At 38.1% G+C, this 19,686-nt stretch overlaps 1 long non-coding RNA gene across 2 annotated transcripts in view; it reads right to left on the reverse strand.

Moving 5' to 3' along the window:
* LOC139791508 (uncharacterized) overlaps positions 1–18,806 on the reverse strand; it is a 63,785-nt gene extending 44,979 nt beyond the window's left edge. For both annotated transcript variants that reach the window (XR_011723947.1, XR_011723948.1), the window contains exon 1: positions 18,431–18,806. This is a non-coding gene — a long non-coding RNA (uncharacterized lncRNA). The remainder of the gene's footprint in view (positions 1–18,430) is intronic.
* Positions 18,807–19,686: the final 880 nt, after the last annotated feature.

Consider the following 19,686-nt stretch of genomic DNA (forward strand, 5'->3'; position numbering starts at 1 on the left):
TTTCAAGAAACTTTTAAAAGAATGAGATTACTTCTGTTCCAAGTGCTATGATGCAAGCATAAGAAATAAAAGACTTTTTCACCAATATAATCAAATAAAGAGCTAAATATTCATCAGGGAACAAGAAAGAAGATGACCTCAAGGTCTGTTAAGGGCATTTAAGAGGCCACTGGCAGACTAACAATGTTATGAGTTACAGCACCTGCCTTGTAACTTTGCTATGCTGCTTTGTGTACCAGCACCTCTACCAGCACCCTTTCTGTTTGCAGCCTTTCCTCCTGTTGAAGGATTCAGAAGTGTGGAGGACTCCTTCTTTTAAAAACATCTTGCAAAACATAAAGGGCAAGATCAGAGGGAAAGAAGAGAAGGATTTTCAGGTTTTGTAAGCTAGTTGTTGGACTCCTAGGGCTGCCAAGTTTCATCATATGCATTCTGATTTTGTGCCCACATGAAAAGCACAAATTGATTTCAGTCTTAATTTGATGTTTACCTGTCTACGCCTAGGATTTATATTCATGCCATTTTCTTTCTCTGACTCTTCAACACTTTATTAAGCTTCTGATACAGAAAATCTCTCTACTAAGTTACTGAATACTGAGCACTATAACAGGGGTCATTGTCTATTCTTCTGTCTACATACCACCAGATATCTCTGGGGAATAACACTGAGACATCAGCCTGGAGTTTGAATGTAAACACAGGAGCAATAAAGTTAGTAATAAATACTGTTAGGCAGAATACAGGGTGATTTTGCAGAGCCAACAATTTTTCACTGATTTTCACAAGCCAACAAACATGTACAATGGAATCTCTGTCTCAGCTACACATGCACATCCATGTGCAAACAGCTAGCATACTATTTACATAGTTATGTCAGATAAAATAACCATAAAACATAATTTTATCTAGTACATGGACAAAGTCTCAACATCCAGTGAGGTTACGGAAAGACAAATGACTTTCTCTACTGGTTCATCTTCAGGTATGCTGAGCTGACTTTTTTCTGTTCCAAGAAATGTTGTACATTTGCTTTCTAAAATGATCTCTCAGACCTGGTTTTCAGTATCGCTGCCGATTTCTGGGAATCTGGGCCAGTACTACATTCATACTATGAAGCCAGGATGGAAATTTTGAAACTGATCTAACATTTTCTTTTTTAGCAAATATGAATCAGAACTTTAAAGGTCTTGCTGGTAACAAGAAAAACCTTTTCACTTGTAGACTGCATGGTCTACTTGCTAAAGTATCCTCTTCAAACAGGTACATGTTCACCTGGCTCTGGAGAGATGAATGAGCAATGAGATGTATAAAGACTCATTTAGTTTGAACATTAATACATGAGGAAATGAATCTTTTTACCTTGCAGTGGATTATTTTAACTATTGACTAAAAAACAGTCAATATGATGTTTTTTTAAGACTAACCGTGTATTTATGCTTCTAATTGCAGTTAAACTTGATATAATTAACTAAAAATAGTCATGAATACAAAGCAAATATTTACTTTATACTTGTGTTAATCACCATAAATGAAGTAGAGGTATGTGTACAACATACCAAGCATATCTTCAGCAGTTTATAGCAACACAATTGGATAGAATTTATTCTCCACTCTAGAGCATAAATTTTTTTTTATAGATAAGAATATGATAAACAAGACATTCTTGTGAATTTGTAAGGCAATCTGTTCAATGTTCCTGAGCACACTATGCACAATAAATACTGTACTGCCCAAATTAGAAATGAAAATACTCCACTTATCCACTTTTATCCTCAGCTACCATCTTTTCTTCTTTTCTTGCTGATAAACAAATATGTCCTTTGATTTCAAGTGTACAGAAAATATTTCATCACCTACTATTCCTTTTGCACACATTTCTCATATTTGGGGGTATAAGTGAGGATTTAAAAAAATACTGATGATTGAAAATATCTGTTAAATTATATTGAAATTAAAACAAAATCTTAGTGAATAAACCAAAACCAGTCAGAACACAGATTTCTTCCAGAGTCTGCAAGTAGACCAAAATGAAAGTTCTAGGGAGTGTTGGTCACAGAATTAACTGTGGAGCTTAGGTATGGTAATTTAAAGGCCTCTGCTGCTAATTATTTCACTGTTTGTTCTAGTAGAAAGAAAAAGAAGTCTAAGAAAAGCAATTAATGTGCTTATTTTACAGTTCCTATTTGTAATGCTCACCTCACTGACAGAAGCCCAAAAGTATCTTTTCTGATGGTCAATTTCAAAGCTTTTGTCAAGTCATGATGGCATAAATTACACAAATTTCTGCAGCTGCACTGGTGTTCTCAGGTCTCTATAGAGCTTATTCATCCAGGTGTGAAGCTAGAAAAGCTGAGACAGATTCTTGTGCTCATTCTGGAAGGATTTTTCTTTCACTGATTACACCAGGATTTACATCAGCATATGCATGTCTCTTTGGACATAGCCTACAGTCTGGCACACTGTTGCCTAAACATACCATCAGAGAGCATGCTCTCCTAGTCAGTAGGCATCATATTAAGTAACTTAAGATACTGCTTTGTTTTGAGCTTTTTGGTTGGCACTTACTTTCTTCTCTTTTTGCTAAATCCAGTAAAACCAAAGAGAGACATTTGTCACAGAAGCTGAGGCAGCATTTCAGCTATGGAATGTACAGGGTCTCTCATACCCCACTGAGATACCTGTCTGCTCCATATTTGCAATTATTTGTGTCCAGCAACATATACAACAAACTTAACCACTTGGTTTCTCTGCTGAAACTTCACAGAAAAAGCACATAATGGAAGACAAAAGTAAATCATGGGAGACAGTAAGAAGAATATTACAAGTAGATAAAAGGTTTAGCTATATGTTATGCAGAATAAAAGTATTTAAAAACAAATTCCAAGTAACTCATAGCATAGAATGCAATACTTCCTAATCACTTTAAGTTGGTGTGGATTCCTTTGAGGAAATAAAAAAAAATTTAAAAATCTTAGTTTAACTTGTCTGCTGCTGCATAAACTAATGAAACCAGACACAAAAAATAGCTGGAGTTTGTTCTTTATTTTATTTTTATTTTTTTTAAATCTCACTATGCTTCTCAGGACAGTATTTATTTTTTAAATATAGATAAAGAATGGAATGAGGTTCCTATTAAAAATAGGGAAAATGAGTACAAAGCAAGTGATTCATATCTTATGTTCTTCTAAAACAGAAAATATTTATTATGCATTACGTGATTACCATAATCACTATTATGTGATTATTAGTATATAAATATATTACTAAAATGTTGCACAACTGACACTACTTTCTAATTCTGTGTGATTTTTCAAGAGCTGAGCTGCTTCAGGATATGAAGAGTAACCAGGAGTTGAGAACTAACTGACTGACACAGAAAAGATACCTTATTAAACTTCAGTTTATAGTGCAATACTTTTGCCATTGAAAACACATGCAGGAATCCTATGGTAGATGATAACTGAGATTTGCAAAGTCAGATGAGGGAAGTATCTCTACAGATTTCATTAAATTTGGTGGAAGTCATATAGCAAAATAATTTTTGACAGCTTTAAGAACTATGAGCACTGTATGTTTTTAAAAGGCAGAATTTGCCCCAGAGTTTAACTAATGAATGGGCAGATGGCCCTGAATACCAAATGGACTGAGAGAGTTATCAAAGATTATAGCCAGGAGGAATTGTAGTTCAGATTATATTTTAAAATAGGTCTACATTGATCTGATTGTTCAGATTTTCTTCAGTGATCTGAAGAAGAATTTAAAGAAACCTTTCTAATGTCTCTTGACAGTCAGAAAATGAACAAAACAGAAATTCTCCTCAACCTCCAATAAATACATTAGCAATGACCTTTTAAAATTGAATGGTAAAAGTGAAAAAGTACATGATGCTCTTCAGAAAAATAATGATATAAACAAAAGATCGTAGAGTGCAACTTGGTTTTCCTTCTGGAAAAATTGAGTTAACAATCATTTCTGACCTTGTTTGTCTGTTTTTCTCTAGAGTAATGCCAAATTATCTGAAGGTCTTTTCCACAGTCAGAGACCCTGAATAACTGTTAGTTCATAGATGCTGCAGATATGCCAAGATATTCACTGCTAAAAACACATCTCTTATCAAGCTGCATCACACCACCCTGGATCCTTACTCTATAGAAGTGTATGAAAAGCACGTAAAACTAGCAAAGCTGCTTTCCATAGTAGAGTGGACAATTTTTTAGCAGGTCTTCACTAATGCCTCTGATTTTGTCCTATGTAAGTTTCAGAAAGTGATCATATGCAACAGGGTCAAGTACTTTTTTACCAAATTATGGCCAGAAGAGGTGAAATTTTGTTCATTATTAGAAAGGCACAGCCACGGCATTATTGGTTTTTCAAAAATCCCATTAGGGTCCTAAGCAGAATCCTGGTCTGACAAATATAACTCCCAGGTGTAATGGTCTGCAAGTTACCCTTTCCCATGTGTCTCTCTTCAGGTTCATTACTGAGGCAACACATAGAAAAACAGGAAAAGATTTTGAAGTGGTTCCTATCTACGCAAAAGCCCGATACATCCTAAAGAGCCAAGTGAAACAGCTACTGGTAAACAAAAGCTCTCTTTAAAGACTAGTGTTTGCACAGCAGGTCATTGCACTTTAATAGAATTCTCACAGCTCTGACGTGCATGCAGTCAGTGAGAGAAATTCCCATAAGATGTTATTGCAGAAAAAAAACCCTCATTCATGTATGCAATTGTCTGTTATCAATAGACACCATGTACTTTAATTTATTTTGACTTGTTAGCTTTGACTCACTGCTTTTTCATGCATTTGCTTTAAAATGGATTAACAAGTTTGTGTATGATCTGAACTTTCCGCTTCTATAAAAATAAGCATTCAGTGATAGTCCTCCAAAGGGAAGTACACAGCTTTTTTCACCAACTTGACCCTTCTACCTTACTTTCCCTTTCTCTGATCTCTCAGGTGAACTTTTCTCTGGAAGGCTCAGCAAGTAATGCACCCTCATCTAGTCAGACTAGAGGAAACAAGAAGATATTTATTAGTATTTACTTAGGCAAAGAGAAAAAAAATAAAGTGTATGCAATCATGTTTTATGTCTCTTTCCCTGCCTAGGAGGAAGATGAAGCCAATGGTATAGTTTGACAGGTACAGCTCTGAAGGACTAAGAATTTCTTCCAACCATGAAGATAAATGGGTAGGAGGGATTAAATCTATCTGAACTTCCCATAAATAACCATGACTGAGGGAAAGGCTGAGGTGCAAGTCATCAGTACTCTATACAGTAAGATCTTCATAAACATCCTAATTGAGATTGTCTGTCAAAGCTGTTAGTCAACAAGTCAGTTTTGAAGGAAACCAAGTTTCATTACTACCAGTCCTCACACAGTCAGCAGGAACTACTGATTTGGTAACGTTTGTAGAACTACAATTGCTGAGTGCAACTGCTCTGGGGCCAGCCTGACAGGCAGCAGTGTGGCAGATCTTGTTGCACATGGCTGCTCCCTGAGGCAGGGAAATGCCAGGGCAGTGAAGAGACCTGCCAGGAGCTGGCATCTGTTGCAGGGGGTGCTGACAAGGCCCAGGCATTGCCAGAGCAGCTGTGGCCAACCTGAAGATGTAAAAAGCTACTCCGAGAGCGACAGTAACCAGGAACTGCAGAGAGGGCAAACAGAGCATCGGGCACCAGCCAGGGTGTGGTGAGGCAGTCTTTGCCACAGTTCACATGGAAGGGTGCAGAGGAAGGGTATCATCACCCTACCAGCCCAAGAGGCAAAATCCATTGGTGGTCATCATGCTCTCGGAAGGATCTTAGCTATGCTATCCACCCAGCAGAAATCCATGAACTTGGTACTTAGCAGAAAGGATATGGCAACCAAGAGAGAGCTCCTATGAAAATATGCAGCAGTCCAGGCACTGGCTGTGGAAAGTGCCAGAGCCTTTCCCTGGTAACAGGAGGCAGTACTGGGGACAGCTGTGTGAGGTGTGACCAGGTGGATGATCTGCTCAGCTTGGTGTCAGTGATACAAGAGGCAGCAGAAAGACTGAGGACCATCAGTGTGTCTGAGAAACAGAATGGTGGAACCCTGATTTTCTCTCTTTGAGAGAGAAACAGGAAGGGTCAGAAAAAACAAGATCAAAGACATCCTGTGACCTCATCCCAACAGGCTGAAGGATTTCACTTAATGTTAAGGAGTGAATGGAGGCAAGTGCACACTTAGGGAGGGCACGTGCACTCCCGTCCTTGACCATCTCACCTTCCAAGGTGCCTCTGCACAACAGATATGGGGCTCTGGATGTGGAAGGGACAGTCAGTTGGTGATGGGGATGACAGTCCATCTATACCAGATGTGTTGCCAAGGTCAGAAAGGACTACTCTTTGTATCATGACCACCTCCATGAGGAAGAAAGACAGTTCACAGTTGGGGATGGCTCTGAGGGGAACATAGGCCCCAGTATGCTGGCCAGACCCTCCTCTTCAGGAGTTCTGCTGCCTTCCTGGGTTCAGGGTTAAGGACATCACCCAAACTTCCTAACCTTGTACAGCTCTCAGACTACTTCCTCTTTTCTATATGGGTGGTAACGAAGCCACAACGTGTAGTCCAAGGGCAGTTGAAAGAGACTTCAGGGCCCTGGTGACGGTATATGGAGCACAGACTGTGGGCAGTGACAATGGTAAAAAGACCCAGTCTATTAATACATGTCTCTGTGGCTGCTATTAATGCCACAATTTTGTGGTTTTTGATAAGGGGTTTTCCTACACAGCACCAGGCATTGAATGAGATTCATCTTTCTCAAAGGAGGAAGATGGTCTTTGCCCATAATCTAACAGGGCTCCCTAACAGAGCTTTGAACATGAGGGGATAGGGGATGTTACTGGGTTGGCCCATGAGAATCTGTGGGACAATGTTCCAATGTTAGTAGGACAAGGTGTTAAGCAAGGAACCTCAGCCTGTTGCTCTGAGACATGACATGTAAACTGGAGAATGCTTGAAGAGATTATCCAGAGGCTACTAAGGTAGTAGCCAAGAAGAAATCACTAGTGAAATACCTCAAAGGAATTCAGGGATGTTCCCCTAAGAGTCATAGATTTTTTTTTTTTGGTTACAAAAGACCTTTAAGGTCATCAAATCCAACCATTAACCTAATGGTTCTCCCCAAAGCCATGACTTTAAGTGCCACTTAATATAAATACTTCTAGGATGGTGACCCAACCACTTCTGTGGGCAGCTTGTTCCAGTGCCTGACAACCCTTTCAGTAAAGAGATTTTTCCTAAAATCCAATCTAAACCTCTGCCAGCACAACTTGAGGCCATTTCCTCTTGTATTGCTTGTTACTTGTGAGAAGAGACCAATGCCCAACTAGCTATTATCTTCTTTCAGGAGAAGATGCCTCTGTGAGAAGCTGCTGGAGGTCCCACCTCTGTCCAAGGCCAAGCAGACATGGGAAGTTCAGTGTGCCCCTTGAATATGAGTAACATTCAAAAAAGGAAAACAAAGCTGCTAAAATGTAAAAAAAAAAAAAAAAAAAAGACACCTGCAGAGGAGAGGAGGAGACTGGAGACCAGTGCCAGGGAAAAGACACCAAGGTCAGTGAAGAAAGAGGGGGAAAGGTGTCTGAGCAACCCTGTGGTGAGATGGACAGCTGTCCCCCTCCAACCTATGGAAAAGCAGGGTGGAGCTGTCCCTGAGGAAGCACAAATGAGCAATTCTTGAAAGACCACATTGGGGTAAAGGTGGATTTGTAGCCCCTAAAGTGTCACAGGTGGGCAGATGTGAAGCAGCAGCCTGTGCAGGATCACAGAGGGGGGCTGATGTGGCTCTGCAACCATGGAGGACCCCGTGCCAGAGGAGGTGACTGTTCCTGAAGCATCTGTGATTCTGTGGGCAGCCCAGGCTGGAGCAGTTCCTGAGAGACTGCACCTGGTGGGAGGGACTCATGTCAGAGGAGTTCATAAAGGACTCTCTTCTATGAGAAAGGCCCCACATTGGAGTGAGTGAAAAATATGAGAAGTCCTCCCCCTGAGGAGGAAGGAGCAGCAGAAACATTGTGTGGGGAACTGACCCTAGACTTCAGCTGCCCGTCCCCTGTGTCCTGAGGGGGAGGCAGCAGTGAAGTAACGGGGGCCCAGGAAGAAGGGAGAGGTGGTGGTGGTGGTGGGGAAGGTATAAGATCTGGACATGCTTTCTCTCTCCTTGTAGATTAAATTAGGTGCTTTTTTTCTTCCCAAGTTGAACCTGTCTGATTTTTCCCTTATATCATAAGTGGGGAATGCAAACCTCCCTATCCTTGTCTCAGTTAACAAGTCCCTGGGTGAATTTTTTCCTCCCTACCCCACAGTGGGGGTGGGGGAGGGTTAGCAGAGGCCTGGTTGATATTGGCTGGGCCTAAATGTGGCACCTCACATTGGGCACCAACAAACCAGTCATAGTTTTAAACAGTACCTACGTGACAGATGCTCCCTGTTATTCCACAATACCCTCACAGGTGAAGATGAGGAAGGGAATAAGGGAGATTAGATTTTAAGGTTGAAAGAAAAAACTAGGATAGGCTAATAAAATAGTAATAGCAAATTACAGATATAAATAAGAATAGATAAATATGTAACTCACCCTCCTCAGTTAGTAATTACTTTCCAACCAAAAAGTCCCACACCAGACGGGGCAGCAGATGGGGATGCCCAAGTCCAGGATCTCTGAGAATTTGCTACAGTCTTAGAGAAGCCAAGATGGTCCTACTTACAAAGGCAGAAGGCAATCTGTCTTAATGAATGGTCTTCTCTAGTAAGGGCACAAAGAACAGCAGACAGATCTCAACTCAACACACCAAGCAAAGAAACCACCAGAGGGCTTTCTTAGGAACTATTTTATGCTGAGTATCATGGGAGGGAATGCTGTGATTGGTCCATTTGGGTCTTCTGACCCAACCTTTCCTCCCCATAGGCTCACCTGCTCCCATTATAACTGCTACATCAAGAGGGGGTCAGTTGCTGGTGGTGTCCCAAGAAAAAATTTCTGTCCTGCTCTTCTCACCAGGACAAGCTGAAAGACTTGGGAACTGTGGGAGCAGGTACAGAGATTAGCCATAAAAATGATGAAAGGGGTGCAACACCTTTCCCATGATGACAGGCTGAGAGAGTTGAGGTTCTTCAGCCTGGAGAAGAGAAGACTAGAGAGACATTATTAGGACTTTTCAATACTTGAGAGATTTATAAAAATATAGTGACAAACTTTTTAGTAGAGTCTGTAGCAGTAGGATAAGGTATAAAGGTTTTAAACTAAAAGAGGGTAGGTTTACACCAGATATAAGGAATAAATTTTTGAACAATGAGGGTGTTGAAACAGCAGAACAGGTTTCCCAGAGAGTTGGTAAATGCTCCATCCCTGGAAACATTAAAGGTCAGGTTGGATGGAGCTCTGACCAGCCTGGTTTAGCCTGCTCATTGCCAGGAATTGGAATAGATGACCTTTAAAGGTCCCTTCCAACCTAAAGAATACTATTATTCTATGATTTGTGGGTTGCAAAACTGGTCCCTAGGAGGATTTTCAGGATGCCTCCTTTTGGCATCTTAATATAAGAAAAATGTTCGCAGAGGACAAGGCCTCTATAAATACTGTGACCGATACAAAATATTTCTTCTTGAAGAAGTTCAAGCTTTTTCTCTTCTGGTTTTTTGGGAGACACTGAGTTGAAATCCTGCCTGCATTCTTTCTGAGGTTCTGGCTGAAGGGTAGCAAGATCTTAGCATAGTCTCTATAAATGCAGTCTTAGTCATGAGGATGGAGTCAGCAGCAAAACCCTCTAATCTGGTTCTGTAATCATGTTACAGAATCTGTATAGCAATGACTAAAGCTGCTGCATGGGGGGGGCAGAGACTTCCTACCTATCTCTGTGCATCAACTTTATCTGCTTTACCCTGCCAAGGTGTGAAGTGCTTGGATGAAACAAATCATCAGCTTTGGTCAGGTGCCACTCAGGGAACCTTTGATATGAAATGGTCACAAGGCACGGCACATACAGCCTAGGAATTAATCTTCCCAGAAGGGCATCACTGGCTAGTTAACTGGAAACATGCAAAGAGATTATCATGCTGACTGGGCTCAGTTTAGCAAGCCACTTTGTCTCAGTTTCCCTTTCTCTGTAAAACAGGAGTACTGGTAAAGACTTCCCATATACCTCAAAGGTCTATCCTTAAAATTAATAAATTTCTGATATCAAAGTGCACTGAAGATTTACCATTATAAAAGAATTGGGTATAACTTTAGATGTATTTTTGTGTTATTTGATACCTATGTTACTGAGTAGGTACACACACCTACTAACAAAACAATTCTCGTAAATATCTACTATTCCCTGGACAATACAATGGTGTCCAGAAACCACATGGAACAGCTGCATAAATTCCTGTAGAAGACACTTCTGTGTTCCAAAACTTTATCAAGTTTATCTGCTGAAGCTGGGAACAATATATGACATGTTAAAAAATTCCATTATTTTCTGTTACTACACATTCACTGAAATAAGAATAGTTCAATCTATTCCTGGAATAAATGCATATGCTACAAAGAAATATTTTTATTGTCCTTTATCCTTTCTTTATTATTCTTGCTTATCTGTTCCAATAAGCCTTAAGCCTTTCGTTACTGTTGTGGTGTCTTTTTGTTTTTATTTTTTAACTTGTTTGATTAATTAAAGATGGTATTAGATTTTAATTTTTTCTTCCCAACAGACAGTTCTCATTATGAAACTAAACAGGTGGACTAAGGATAATTAGTATTTTGTATTTATAAAGCTCTTTTAATCAATAGGTATTCTGCTTCCTTCCAGATCAATTCTCTGTGGTCTCTGTTTTACAGATGGAGTAACTGAAATGTTTCTGAAGAACATATACAGGAGGATAAGTTAATATTGTGTAGCTTAACTGTCCTGCAGAAGTATAAGTAGATGAAGCAAACAAACAGTCAAGAAGCCACACTGCAGGTATTGTTCATTATTTTATTGTCTAGTAGCTGAAACATGAGACTTTCAAACTTGATATCCTTTACCTTGGGAAAGAAAATGATGGGGGGTTTTCCTTGATAATTTTTGAAAGACCATACCTGTTTCATGTATGTGATTAGTAGTGGGACTAATTTACATTTAGACAATTGTTCTACAAAGCTTTGGACTTCTCTATCCTGACACAGGTAACAGCTGTCTCACATATATTCCCCTGCATGGGCTCCCTGCCCACTGCCTGTGCCGTCACTTACAAAGTGGGAACACCCATTTTTCAGTTTCATGCATTTCTTAAGAAACATGATCTTGTCAGATGGCAGTGAGTTTTGGCTGATGCATGCACAGCTGTTTTTACTGCTCCAGGTAGATGAATGCTTACTCTGCCCATTAGTTTAATGAGACCTGTAATCAGCTTCAATTCTGATAGGTCATTAACACCTCTCCCACAGCAATATGAAGCCAAAATTGGGCAGGTTTGTTATGCCTGTTACAGCATGTAGCGGAGATGCTTTCTGCAGGTTTTGAAATGTCTTCATTGTAATTCCTGTTCATAATAACTACAGTGAGCCATCATCCTGGCTACAGAAGCAAAAAAAAAGTGAGCAGCTCCTCTTGACTTTTTTTCAGTGTTTATCATTCTCCTGATCCTCAGAATCCCATTTCATAGACATGACAACCAAATAATAGCACTACTGTAAATAGCTGCCCTTTTTTGGTTCCTTACAAGAGAAAGATGGCAATTCTTAATAAATACATAATTAATACATCTGGCATAGAAAGTCCCCACTTAGTAACTGGTGGAAAAAAAGGTGTTATAAATATCTGTTCTTGTAATTATCTGCCAATATCTGCTTGTGTCTTTCCTCTGGACAAAATACTGGGCTGGCTAGATCCTGTATGGCTTTCTCCTGTTCTTAAGGAGAGGAAATTGTTACTTCAACATGTGGAGTTTAGTTGTTAAATGCTCTTTGCTACAGCAGGTAACACCAGGGAACAAGTGTTTCCAGAGAAAAAAAGTTGATCTGTGAGTGGCAGATGCTTTCATTAATTATGGGATATTTTTTGTTGTTTTATTTTTTTGGTTGTTGGGGTGTCTGTATAGTTTTTTGGGGGTTTTTTGTTTTTTTCTGGGGTTGAAGATGAAGCATATTTGCTTATGTCTGAGACAAAAGAGAAAGCACATGATAGACATGAGACAGCATACTGTGGAGAAGTTATGTATTCCATAAAGTGATCTGTTCAGTAAACTGGGTGATGAATACCTTTTTACATAAAAAACATTTTTTTTTCTCCTGATGCAGAAAAGTAGCTTTTAGTTTTAATATATTTTAATTAACTTCAGTATATTTGTTTGCTTGTGAACTGTTGCTGTGACAGGGAGGGCTGTACAGATAGAATCTATAATCAAGGGTGAGTATAAGTAAGTGCTTTAATTTTTACATTGGGCAAAGCAACAGAACTGCACGCTCATAGCCCAACAGCTTGCCCAGGACTCCTCTCTTCCTTGTTTGTTGCACCTCTGTATTTTACTACCATGACTATACAATATCTGCATACATCTGTTCTCTGAAAGTGAATAAGAGCTATAAATAACAGATAAGCTTCCAGACAACACTTTAGAAAGAAAATCTGAGACTTGATTTTTGTACCACAGCTGCCACAAAAATAAGCATAGTTTACATGACTCAAAAAAATGTACTTTTTAAATGATGCAGATGATGGTTGTACTGTTTAAAGTATCTTATTGGCAAGACTAGACCAGTTTAACCATAGAGAGTGGCAATGGCCCAAAACTACTAATCAACAAAGTCAGAAAATTTACTTAAGTTGGGTGTAGATGACTTGGATTTGCAAGATGCTGCCAAGCTATTTTTATCATTGTAGCCTAGGCCAAAACTTAGGAACAAAATATGAGTACATGTAAACTTCAAAGACCTTTTATGTTTGAGCTAAATCCAAATTGTGTTGCTATTTCCATGTCTGAGTTCAGAAACTATCAATTTTATGGCATTTTCAAACCTTTGTGTCTGTAAGTAGTATGAGGAAAAAAAAGAATAAACAAAACAGAAGTCCAGAGGGAAGCAGAAGGCTTTTGGAAGAAGGCTAAGGGCAATCTTAAGACACTTTTTCTTTCTAGCAGCAGAGAAAGAATAACCATATACCTGGCTAGCCTTTTGATTAACCATTGCTTATAAATAGCAAGGGTCTTGCTCCCAACATCAGTAGAAGGATGCTGATTTATATGCAGAGAAGCTCTGTCTCTTTTTAAAAATTCACTTAGAAGTACATTGGTGGTTAGCAGGGAAGCATTGTCTTGGTTTATCACAATGTGATATTGAGAGTAATCTATTCACAAGTGCTTAGTTTTGTTTGATCCTGGTAACTCACATCTGTCTGAACTGGTATCAGCCTGTAAATCTAATTTTAACATTGGTTTTGCTTGTTTGCTGAGATGTCAGTTTAACTTCATCTTGGACTGAAAACATACAGGACTGATCACTGCACTAATGAGAAAACTTAAATTTTTGTGGTCCCCTATGACATGGGGGCCCCTCAGCAAAGAGTGGGCAACTGGTCAGGACCAGTCCTTTATTTCAAGGATGAACTGTGGGAGGGAGGTAGACAGGCAATGGGACATGGATGTGCCAGTAGTATCAGCTGTGTATGCTGTTTTTAATAGAGAAGTCCACTTTGTGTGAGTTAGAAGAAATGACATAAAAGAAATAGGGCTTCTATAGAAGCACTTTCTAAATGCCCTACTTAAAATCCTGGTAAACATGAGCATAACTAAAATATGACTGTTGCCCATAACATATGCTAATCTTGCTCTAACTGTTAACACTTGAATATATGGTTCTTCCATATGCATGCATTTAGAGAATGGGCACAGAGCAACTGTGAAGAGATTTCTGGACATGTGTAGCAAATGTATTTTTTAGAAGAAGTGACAGAAAAAGTTGGAACATTTTACTTCACATTCCTGGGTTAAAAGATCTCTTGTCAATATCTAATATACATAAATTATATGCTAAGATCTAGAGTCTACTAAAGGATTCATCAGCAGCTTATTCAGACTAGTTTTTATCTACTAACACCTCATTACATGAATATATGCTGGAGTCACCACGGCTATTCTAGTCTTTTATGGTTTTATGGTATATGATAATGAAACCACCAGCATGCTTCACAGCAGTACTTTTGTCATGTGTTCATTGACTGTAAATTTTGTTGCCCAGTACAAAGGTACCAATGTTTTGCCCTTTTGGAGTATTCTTTTTAAAGTGATGAGACATTTACAGAAGAAAAATACAACTCACTTTGAGTTAAGATAATAGAATATGACTCTCATTATAGGAATAACCTCTTTAATCTTTCCTGTGACCTCCCCAAGGGTACAGTGCTGATGATAGGGCAGGGAATGCATAGAGATTGCACTCATGTGGGAGAAGCATAGCACAAAATGTTGAAAGACTATCTCTAAATAGTGCTCCAGTATCCCTGTAGAAAAAGCACAGCTCATTCAAAGTGCAAATCTAAAAGGCAAAAACCTCAGTCCAGTCACTTGTCTGAGAAAGGACTAGAAGTGTTTAGTTTTGGGGTTTTTTTCTCTACTCTGAGGAGTAATTTATAACGATAGTATTCATTCTGCCTAAGTAGTCTCTGGCACCAGAGTATGCATATCAGCAATTGTCACACAGTCATTCACTATTGGCACTTCAGGCCAATAAAGTTTATTTCACTTGGAGTGCTGACATTGCTGTCTGCAAACAAGGTCTGAGAACTGACAGCTGGAATGTCATTAAAGAATATTGACTTTCACTCTTCTTTTTTATCTTTTTTCCCTTTGGTAGAAATTAAAGCATTTAGGAATGCTAGTCACCTCACAAACCTAAAAGCAAAAGTAGCAAAATCTATTTTTATGTTTTCTTCCATGTATATCCCCAAGTAACATAAAACAGTGAAGGAAATTAAACCATGTAACAGATTTGGAGAAGAGAAGAAAAGAAGAGGCTTTATACGTTGCCCAGATGGTTGTATCTGAGATTTCAGAAAGGCTTTTTGTGACTTTAAAAGCTGGGTGTGTAGGGAGGGGCTGAATATTAATAATTTAGTACCTTTGGCAGAATCAATATGACTAATTTGTTATGTCTGCAAAACTAATTCCTATTCCTTTGTGAACTGAAGACTTGGAAAGTTGAAATAACAATTTAAAAGAAAAAGCATTTACAGGAATTAAGGGAAATTGATTCTGTATTAAGGTTAAGAAAAACTGATAATCTAAGAAGAAATTTAAGGATGTTTTTAACAGTTTGTGTTTATAACTCGAAGAACTTGCTCCTTCAATTTTTCTACTGCTAGAAGTGGTTTCTGAAAATCAGACTTCACAACTGATGCACATTTGAGTTATTTAAAAAAAAACAACAACAACAACAACCACTCTTGCAGTAGCACATCTCTGATCTGATGCTGTGACAGAGACTGTGGAAGGAGTCCTGAGCAGTGTCCATGTATGTAGCTTAACACATACTTGAGGATTATGGAAAATTGAATTCCAGCCTAAGGTGAGGGAGCTTGTAAGAAACTTGTCTTCCTTTCAATTTCTTTCTGGAATTCAGGCCATGAAGCAAAGCTCATCCCAGAGTAAGAATGTCTCCTTCTCCGAGGTTTCTGTGCTGGCTCAGTCTCAATGGGAAGAGCCCTTAAGAGCAAATGCCACAGTACAAGTTTACAAGGCTAGAAAGCAACCACACCCTCTCATTTACTGAAAGGTGGAGGACCAAATAAAAATCTGTGGTGTGGAAATACCAAGCACTGCTATCAGTGGTTTTCCTCTACTCCATCTGCTCCATCGACTGTCTAAAGCACTCTCATATACTCAATTCACAATCTTTGGTGTGAACCTTCCTGAAATGACTGATTCTTCAAACTCTCTTTTTCTTGTGGCAGTCCTCACAGCTCCAGGATAGGATTAGTTTCCTGATCTTTCTCACTGATATGCATTTCCATGATGTTTGCATTAGCATTTCACACCTTCAGACCATCCCTTGTGGGATAGAGTTTATCTCTCTGCCATTGTTGTGGATTTATTGCCTGCCCTAAATCATGGGAAAGCATCTCTCTGCATGGATTAAAAGGAAAGCTAGAAGTAGGATATTTCATGCAGGAGAACAACAAAAAATTTGAAGACTGGATCACACTCAGGAAGAAATTTCCAAGAGCAATTAATGGTGAAACTGATCTCTGTGGTGTTTACACCTATAAATAGAGTATTAGATTTCTATAATACAAAAACAACTTCTTACCCAAGTGTCAGTTTTTGCAGTGTGTTAGATTGGGTTCCATTTCCTGCAAAGGGGAATCAAAGATAAAAAATTCTTGCAAAATCTTTAAATAATGCTCTTTAAATAACTACACTATACAATACAGGGAAATACAGTTTGCAGAACACAGCTTGAAGAAATGTCAGCATGGACTTGCAGTACTTTGTAAAAAGAAATATATTACTTTACAGTAAATAAAATGCATATGTAAGATTTTAGTCCTCATGCACTAGCAAAGGGTTGTGAAGCACAAATTATTTCAAAGTTCTATTTTGAGCCCAGAAAAAAAGGTTACAGAAACAGCAATCTCTATTAACAAGTTCGACCAGTTTCTCAATTTTTTTTTTTTTTGGGGAAGTGGGTTGTTGGTGTTTTTAGTTGTTTATTTTGTTTTGTTTTAATAATTAAAGGATGTGTAGGGCGAAGTGGGCATCCAGACTGTTTTTTCTAAATTTTTATAGACTTTATATTCTTGCAAGTATATCACTAGAACAAAGAAGTATATATATATATATACATGTCCTTAAAGGAAATAAAGCCAGTTGTATGTAGCTTAAAGTCTGGTTTGTTTTGCTTATAATGTGTGTAGAATGGCATGCTGGAGATTAGGAGAGATATGTTCTTTTTCATGTGAAAGTAGTAAGCAAATAAGTTATTAGAAGAACTGGAAGAGTCACATATATTCACTGTATTTGAAGCCATTTCCTTTCTAATTACAATGATATTGGGTTTAATAGATTTCCTAAATAAAAGAAAGCCAATGAAAATAATTACTTATAGTGCAAAAAATCTGGTATTACTTAAAGATAACTATGATCATTGAATTATTAACAAGAATAATTACAAGTAAGCACCTAATTTACTCCTTTGCATACAGGTGTAAGATGTACAAGCTTTTCACATATATTTTGAAATACTATAAAACTATATTAAAAAAAATACCATGGAAGACAACAAAATCTAGGCCCCAAGCATACAGTAGAGAAAAATGAATTTGATTTTAAGATAACAGCAAATGTGGAGCCTTTCTTTGTCAGAAGTAATTAAAAGGATGTTGATGGAGAACTCTTCCCAGCATGGTCTTCTAATGGACAAATGGCAACTATCAGAAGTACTACATGTAATGGAATTATCTTTTTCTCAATATTAGTTTATGAGATTTTTTATTTTCTAGTCTAAGGTGACTTCATGTGTTTTAGAGTTCATATTGCACTCTTTTTTTTTTAAATGTTGAATGATGAAATAAAGAGCCATGAAAACTAGCAGCATTTTAGTTAGGCTTAAAGTCAGAGCTAATTTTACACAACTTGCTTACACAGAAACACTTCAGTATTCCTCTTACACTTCAGATTGTTAATGTAATTTCTGCTGTACTTCATGGCAGAACATTAATACATAATAAACTTCAACTTTCAAAAAATTTGCCTAGGTCTTGAAACATTGAGCAACATATAAGGACTATGACCATCAGGCCAGCTAAAAAACTGTACTGTAGAGTACTGTTGCATTATACAAGACTTTTTTCCCCTAATTATAAGGCCCCAGATGACCTATTATTTCAGAAACAACACCATGGAGATTTTTAAATTTTTATGATACTTAATTACAGCAAATAAATTTACCAGCAGGAACAAACTGATTAATAAGTGAAGCAAGCACTGTCCCAAAATCCTTGCATTCCAAATAGAGAAAAATATAGGCTGAAACAAACCTTCTAGCCTTCTAGCAAAGTATTTCTGGCTACATCTAAAATGAAAGACAATATTCAGGCTGGTAAAAAGCTTGTAACAAAATTCTAGTCAAGATTTTCCAGTGGCTGATGTTTACAAATAATCCTTAGTCAATCTGGAAAAAATGTTGATTTTTTTTTATCTTATTCTGTTGGGGGTTTTTTTTGTTTGGTTCGTTTTGGTTTTTTTTATTATTATTATTATTATTATTAAATATAATGGCAAAACCTCTGGATTGCAGTGCTTCTAGAAACCCCATTTTAACTGATCTGGACTACAGATACAATTAGGAAAATCAAGGTGGATCAGTATTATTCTTATACAATATATTGAAAATGGCCCTAACCAAATTACAAAAACTGCTTAAAAAGTTTTACATACCTCAACATTCACAAAGGAAGCTGTTGTAGGCAATTCTTTTCTTCCTGGAAAATATACTACCCTAGGATCTGGTTCAGTAGTTTTTACAAGTTTCCTTGCAAGGAAGATTATTGGATAGAGGAGCTATGAAGGCTTGAAAATGAGCCACAAAATGCACATTTTATAAGTGCATGTTCAGTGTGACTCCATCATATTGTAGTTCTCTTCTGGCACCTCATTCATATCCCTTGCATACAGACTTGAGATCTATTGCTTGGTATTTAAGTAGGAGACAGTCAAACAGCTTGTGCCCTGTTTATATCCCATGATATGACAGAGACAGCTGTAGATGGCTGGAACAGGTGACATCACTGTGCCACTTGGAAATAGATCAAAAGGGCTGGTGTCATTCTTACCTATGAACTATTTCTGTCAGTCTCCTTCCCTTGGTTGTGTGTGGGTATCCCTCTTGTGCCTCAGCTACGTGAAGATTTTCCTGTGCAACCCATAGGGCAAGTAAAGCTGCACACTCCTTCTCAAAAGAATCTCCTTGTAATCTCAAATTCATTTTAAATTATGCTTCATTTCACCTCTTAGGGAAGACCAACAGTACACTGCCAGACAATTCTGCTTTGTACTATGCTTTGTGGGTAATTATGTTGAGGTACAACTTATTTATCTTAGTAGAGAAAAGAAATTACTAATTACAAAAAGGGTTTAATTGCACTTCTTTTAAATCAATATAAAATATTTAAACCATTTCTATTTTCTCTACCTCACAGAATTCTTTAATTTTCAGTCTATTTTGTTAGCTTTTTCAATTAGTTTGGCAGAGCTAATCAATAGATCAGTTTCCATATATAGAATCAGCAAAGCAAGGCCTAAATTACACCACTAACTGAAGAACATCCCTTTTCAGCTCATTAGACTAATTAGAGAAAATTGTACTTGATTCATGGCCTTTATAAAATTTTTCTCAGATGACAGAATATTCCTCTCTATAAAATTTAGCTTAATGGTAAGTTATTTAGAGATAAGTAAGGAAACCATCTCCAGCTTTCCATCAGGGACTGATAAGCTAATTTGCTTCACTCAGCTCTGTGTTGAGAATGTCTTCACACTTGCTAAGGACCTGGATTGTGCCCTTTAAGTAAAATCCAGGCTGAGAGAAACTCCAAAACTGATCCCTGAGAGAGCACAGAAAACACACTGTATGTATCTGTGAAGGGGTGGACAAGGAGCACTTCCTCTGATCATTGACCCTGCTTCCTGATTTTAGATTC

The sequence above is a fragment of the Heliangelus exortis genome, chromosome 1 (genome assembly GCF_036169615.1).
Source record: "Heliangelus exortis chromosome 1, bHelExo1.hap1, whole genome shotgun sequence".
Lineage (NCBI taxonomy): Eukaryota > Metazoa > Chordata > Aves > Apodiformes > Trochilidae > Heliangelus > Heliangelus exortis.